This window comes from Topomyia yanbarensis, chromosome 3 (assembly GCF_030247195.1).
Source record: "Topomyia yanbarensis strain Yona2022 chromosome 3, ASM3024719v1, whole genome shotgun sequence".
NCBI lineage: Eukaryota > Metazoa > Arthropoda > Insecta > Diptera > Culicidae > Topomyia > Topomyia yanbarensis.
Window position 1 is genome coordinate 20,816,641 of NC_080672.1, and position 7,312 is coordinate 20,823,952.

At 38.2% G+C, this 7,312-nt stretch overlaps 1 long non-coding RNA gene across 1 annotated transcript; it reads left to right on the forward strand.

The window, feature by feature from the left end:
- The first annotated feature begins 868 nt into the window (after window positions 1–868).
- LOC131689489 (uncharacterized) lies at window positions 869–1,653 on the forward strand. The gene is made up of 3 exons (XR_009305404.1): window positions 869–1,149; window positions 1,231–1,355; window positions 1,444–1,653. It is a non-coding gene; the product is annotated as an uncharacterized LOC131689489 (long non-coding RNA).
- The last annotated feature ends 5,659 nt before the right edge of the window (window positions 1,654–7,312 follow it).

The following is a 7,312-nucleotide window of genomic DNA, read 5'->3' on the forward strand; positions in this document are numbered from 1 at the left end:
TAGCTTGTTAGCTTTTAACGATTTGGTTCTCCGGTTCATATTTTTAGTGTTTCCGAAGTTGTGAAATCGTTTCACCGCCCCCTTAAACCAGCCCATCAGAAACTTAAAACAGATCCCAACGGCAGTCACTATCTATTAGCTAACCAAGCAACAATTACCAGGTCAATGTACCACTCGCCTCGTCAGCCAGCTCGGTGAACAGTAGCACTGCACTGCAGTACGTAGTCCTGATTGAAACGGTTCACTCGTAAAAGTAATTCGTAACGACCTGTCAAAAAGAACGTTGATGGGAATTAATTCGTCAGCAAGAGCAGTTTACGATCTGGCAAACGTTCATTTCATACTTGCATCTTCGTCATTTTTCGTTGCTTTATTGGGCTCGCCAATCTGCTTTCGATAATTTCTGCCCGGTAGGATGCGAATAACAAAAAAAAATGAACAAGAAAGATACGAAAATTTTCAGTTGCAACCTTTAATATCGTTGCAGAAAGAGAGAGAAATGTTTAAGACGGCTGACAGTTAAACGACTGAAGCGGAATTTGAGCTTCTGTGCCGGCAGTTGTCTTCCAAAAATTGTTCCAGCACCGCGGCTATAAGTAGGCACTGACTGGCGGGCCATACCATGCCCCCAATGTCCCGCTCGCTCGAATCGTATGCCCCTACACTGCACTGCACTGACCGGTGTGTCAGCGCCAACCAAAAATGGATGCGCAGCAAGCGGTGTGTGCCTGTCATGATTACGCTCGTCCAGTGCAGCAGTGCCTGAAGTCGCGACCAGGCAGCCACTCATGCATCATAAAGTACGGCAATGGTTGCTCGTGGCATCTTGCGCAGTAAGCCATGCAGAATTATCCTTTTAGCGAGAACCTGACTGCAGCAGCAGCAGTGGGATGTCATCCGCAACGTTGGACGACAGTTGAGCGGCTCAAGATTTTACGATGTGTCCAATGACAAATGACTGGCTTGTTGCGTTTCGGGAAAGATTCGTCTGTCGGTTTGATTTTGGCATCGGTTCTGCCTGGGAGAAGGAAGAGAATGCGATGTTCGATGTGATGGAAATGAAATAAATATTTAATGACAGGGCAAATAGGGTGCCAATGAAAATCTCCAGCTTTACAAAATGCGTGTTGTTTCGAGAAAAAAAAACAGGTGAGATAAAAATCCTTTTCGAAAGATGTCTACTTGATTTAAGGTAGTAAGTAACTAACTTTATTTACAAATCTCATCTAGTGATTACACAAAAATATACTGTAACCTGAAAGCATTCAATTCATTGGAATCTCAGCACGTAACAGTCATTGTCCAAACGAACCGGCAGAGATTCGCCAACCATCGTTCTCTTTTATCCTTTCCAGGTAAGTTCATAGTCTATAGAGTAGCGCAGGGATGGCGAAAGCATATTCATTGAACAGATGAAACCGACCACCACCCTCTTTTAATTAGGATAAATTGTCCGAGCTGGCCGTTCCGGTCCGATCCCAAGTGTGCAATGGTGGTAAGAGAAGTTCGGAAAAATTCATAAAGGTCTAACCGGCAAAAAGATTGAAATTACAGGGCTAAGACCTCTGAGGATTGAGTCTAGCTTTGCTCTATTGCTGCATTATGTAGCATTTATGTAAATATTTTCAACCGGTTGTGTATTACTGGCTTGGATAGGCAACACTTTCGGTACCTCTTCCCAGGACGTGCTCGACTTTGGTCCGTGTCTGAAACAGCAGGCATCAGTGCCTTGAAAAACAAACAAAAGCGAATGGTATTTCACTTCCTGTACGGACTAGAAATGTTTTGTAATTTTCGAGTCAAATAAAACAATTTGATATGGAACTTGAAACTAGGGGTTTAATATTCATTATCGTACAGCTTTAGTTTGGTTTGGCTTGGCTTCAGTTTAACTTAGATGGGAAACGAAAGGACTGCAACATGGCTAAAGGCAAAGAGTTACTCTCTCGTGCTTAATTTTCTTGCCAAGAACAAACATTGTGCAGTCTCTTTGTGCAAACCAGCATAAACTAGTAGCCATTATGGAAGAGCTCCGGTGTGCGGTAGTGCTCCGACCAGAAAGGAGACTAGGTACTACGTTCAATAGTAATAAAATCTTCTCGGGTAACCGTTCTTACAATGCAAACAGAGTGCACACAGACACACATACCGGCTAGGCACACATACATTGTACGCTTCTAGATGACATTTACAAAAACAGTGTACCTCAAACCATTCACCGAGGAAAATATTTCCCTATATAGTAGTAGGTTAAATTTGCATTCTTCTTACACTTCCGCCTTTTAAAGTTTCACATTTCCGGCCTGACTTCTGCTGCAGATGCAGTCAACGCCCGAGTTGGTATATTAATATGGTGTTTAGTGTTTTTGTGTGTGTTCTCAGACCACACAGCTGACTCGCATTGGAAATATGGTAGATAAAGTGGATAAAATTCACTCATTTTGTCGTTGACTTTAGTAATTGATCCACCATAATCACGATAACGATGGTTCTTCATTCGTAACAGTCACACTATTTAATCAGTAGAGACAGTCAGCAATAGAAATTGATGTAATGATCTTCTATTTTTGTATACCGAAAAGCTTGAAAATTTTGAATTTAGCGTGGTAGTCCTATTGGACTACCTTGGCGCAGTTATACTTAAAATTTATAGGATATTAAAAAATAAGGTTATTTGTACATTAAGGGATGAAAACATATTACGTTTAATTAATAATTTCACTTGAAATCATTATCTCTAATTTGTTTCAAGCAAAGTATGTAAAATTTGCAAAAAAAATCGATTTTTGAATATCTGTACTTATATTACACAGATTACTGCACGAGACTAAAGGAGTTGGCACATTTTCTGCCTTGTCATGTAAAGCTAGGGTATATGTTCCGCCGAAGTTACGCAAAATAAGTGATCTCCAGACTCCTCAAAGTGATCTGCAGACAACCGAGAGACACAATATGCTTGATTCCACCAACGTTTATTTAAACAGTAAACCCGAAGATCATGGTAGTTCAATTTCAGTTTACTCGAGTAAAAAGAAAAATGTTTTTTCTGAGTTGCAAATCTATGAGCAATTTGTTGCTACCATGGATGTTGACAATGAAGTGATAGAGTCAACAGAAACATGGTTGAACGATCAAACCAACTTGATTGATCTGTTTCGATCAAGTTACACCGCCTACTGTAATGATCGTGACCGATTAAGTACTGGAAAACGCGTGGTGGCGGTGTTCTTATCGCGGTATCCAACCGGTTATCGTTACAATGAAACACAATTAACAACAAGGGTATTAAGCAACTGTAGGTAAATATTTGCGTTTAACATACTACTATATGTGTAGATGTTGTGTATCTTCCTCTGAGTTCTGCTGATGACGCTCATGTTATTCAAGTACATGTCGACACAGCGCTTGATATCACCAACTCCCTGGAACCAAACGCTGTTCATTTACTGTTTGGCGATTATAACCAGCCTGGGTTCATCTGGATGACCACTAATTCTGGCTATGCTTCTCCTGATCTATCTGAATATACTTTCTCAAGGTCTAGTATTGCTTTGCTTGATGAGATGTCCATTAGGGTGGGTCGAAAATGGATTCCTGCTCCGAGTAACTTTTGATATTAATAAATATTTCACATTTTCCAGTCTCTTGCTAATTAAATGTCTTTACAACAAAAAAGGAAAAACTCTCTTAGTCATTAATAAAAAAGGAGTGAAAAAGAATAAACAATGAACGAGTTTCAACTGCAAAGACTTCAAATTAGAAAATAGCGGAAATATTGTAAAATTAATCACTTGTTCACTTAGTTTCATAGAAATACAATGGGATAGATTTGTGGTCACGGATAATGAAGCAACCCTTCTCCTTAAAGCTGTAGCAAAGATCGTGGAGGTAAACTAGATCAATTGTAATCGAGAAAACAACCCTACGGCGTACCGTGAGAATTGAAGCCTACTCGATGCCGGAAATAGATTCGAAATACCACCGGCACTAAGTTGAATCTCTGGTTGAAATGTCACATGATATTTTTGGTGTTCCTGGAAGCGCCGAAAATTCCTTCACTCATCTCAAATTTCTAAGATCAAGAACTGTTTACTTCGGCTTTGTATCAGAGCTTGCCCGAGCTGGTATATTTGGTGGTCTCTCTAAAGAAAAATTTAAGCTTTGGTAAGGAATATCATCGACCTATAATTTTTGGGAGCAGTGAAAGATGTCCTCACACGGAGATCATCAGAATCACACTCCTCAGCCAAGGGAGCATAATGACTTGTCGTGGTGAATGGCGCAGTTATTTTCAATATTTCTGCAAAAGAGTACACAGAGCGCTTTTTAAATGAATGCTTCAGATGCCTCGGACACTGTACATGTGGTATGGTTATGTGGAATCTCCTGTCAAAGGTTACTTGACACGAGTTTGAAAGGATGCACCATTTTGTCCTGTTCAGTGCGATTGCCATTCAAATCGTTTCATCTTTGTTCGTTAGAGCAAGGAGTCCTTGAAATAGCCAACTCCGTGTTTCAGTATTCTCGAATCAGTTAATGCACCGTCGATCTCAACGTTGTGAGCGGGCATTTAGACACGGTAGTCCTTCATAAATGGCTTGTCAACAGTTGCGTGATTTCTGACTTCTTTAGTCAGAACAACACAATTTTGAGCTTATGTGGGTAAACTTTCGAGAAAACTGTCACAATGAGTGCGTGAGTTCTTTCAAAATCTTTAGAATATTTAGCGGATTGTCTATTATCCAAAAGAAGATCAGGGTTCGATGTATATGATTTAAATGGGAAGTCAGTGTCTGATACTAGTGGCAGATCACTTTAGAAATGTACATCAAATATGCAAGGAATTTCAAAAAATAGTATTTAATGTAGATTTTTGCATCAACTTTGGACCTACTCGGAGACAAATCTGTTTAACAAACGCCTTACGCCGATTCACTTTGTTGTACATGGAGCTAGTTTTTTTGCAGGGCTTTGACGTTTTACACGCAACGCTAAATACATTCTAAATTTCTATTTTGATTTCGAAGTGTGTCTATGCGTACAATTCGATTAATATTTGCCTTCCATATAAACTATTGGCATCCTAATATACAGTCTCTTGAATAGATGCTCCCTCCATTACCTTCAAATACCTAGCGTCAACTGATTGAATGAATATAAAGATTTGTGACTGGAATTTACATGAAATGAGCGACACCCAAGTAACCATAAACATTAAGCCACTGCACAATATTGGCTATACATTTGCACTAATGTAGCATTGAAACTTCACTACACTATTAACAATGCAATAATGCTCAATATTAGCATCATTTTTGAGGAATTCCATGAACATCCGTCCGAAAATCGTTAAAATCGTTACCCACCATCTTATATTCCGATGAAACTTTTCACGTTTCACCGGCATGGAAGACTGAGCATTTTCCACGATCAATAAGCTGCCCATGATCGCATATCAGTCCCATAAAGATAGGAAATTCCATAGAAAACGGGACAACTATGCGATCATGGGTAGTAAGATTATTTTGACTCAAGAGCAATTTTTCAAAAGGGCGTAGACGTTTCTACGCGCATTATTTTCAAAAAAATTTTTGTTCCATTTCTGTATTTTATACAGCAAAACAAACGGGTTACAGGTAATGAATACAAAAAATATACACTGAAAAAAATGTGTTATTTTCCACAAAAACAAAAAAATATTTTAAAAACTCGAATTGAAAAAAAACTTTTTTTATATTTTGCTAATAAAAACCTAAAGCAAAAAGAAACATTTTGAATGTATTTTAAGGATGGAGAAATTACCGTTTAAAAAAAAAATTCTAACAAATTTATACATGTTTTTAAATGTCATGCTAATAATAATTTTATAATATAATTTTTTTACAGAATCTAATTCTAAGTGTCATTTTAAATCAAAATGCATATAACATAAATCTACCAAAATGCAATAGTTTTAGAGATATCAGGAAATTTGTTCCAACAAAAACAACTAATTCGCGTAATTATGCCCTTTTTGTAAGTTATTCACGTTAACCCATCATAAATGTTAACAATCTAACAACTATCGTTTTAGAGACGTAAAAGAAGTTTTTTCAGAGTATTTGGTTTATGGAGAAGCTTTCAATAAAAACGTTTTCCCAACAAAAACTTTTGACATATTTTTATAATTCATACTATTTGCAATAAAACGCTAAACGCTATTTAAGACCAAAATATTCATAACAAAAATTTACTGAAACACGCCCTATCAGTAATCGTGGAAGGCAAGGAATATTGGTGTAACAAATTTTCTTGAGAAAACCGTGTATACCTCTGCATCTCCATGTTAACCACGGGAAGGAGTTTTTGTTAGTGGGATGGGCTAAAGTGTCACACAAATCTTCAAGCTGATAAATGATATGATCTGTGCAACTCTCAGAAGTGTTATCATGTGTTTATTGCTCTTGGCAGCCGGCTGCCGAGAATTTATGATAGATTTACCGATTGTTGTATTAATCCGGAATTTCTTTGTTTGCCAAAAATGAACATTCAACTTCGGTAAATTTTCAGTAATGCTACTTATATTTAACTGAATCACACAGTGTCTGAAATATTTTGTTATTTATTGTACATGCCGTGAACACACACAAATTATACAATATAATGAAAAGCGATTAGCTTCACTCGCTCTCGAGACATTTGTCGGATTAAATGTGCACTATGCTTAACACGTCGTCCCGCGCTAGCTAAATCCCGCTACCAAGTTAGTGAAACTTACTGAGCTCTCTCCATGCTAATTGTTGAAAATCCCATCGCATACAAACTTCGAACACGCTGGTCCGATAGTTAGACTCGTCCGATTTGGCTCAAATTTGGAGAAGACACTGCTGGTGGGACTAGGAATCGATAGAGGAGTGGGCAGATTGAATTTTTAAATAATTTGCTTTTTTACCAGTATAGTGCTCAAACTACGAACAAGCTTATTCCTGCTAAAGCTTTCAGAACGGACAATCGATCATGATATCGGAAAAGTAATCGATCAATCGATCATGATAGCAGCAAATCCTTTCACTCAAACAATCTAGCTTACGTGTATTCCTAGATGTTGAGGATTCTTTTGATAGTGTATTTTTCAGCCTATTGTGCCATTGAATATCTACATGTATATCGGATGGATAAACGCAATGCTTAGCAACCGCTTTCACTACACCTTCCTGACACAGACGAAGATAAGCATGGCCTTGCGTCTAGTTGAAACACAGTTATCTAAAAATAATGGTGCTCATGACGATGACTGAAGCATTTGCGTCTACTCCGATTTCGGTTCTAGAGG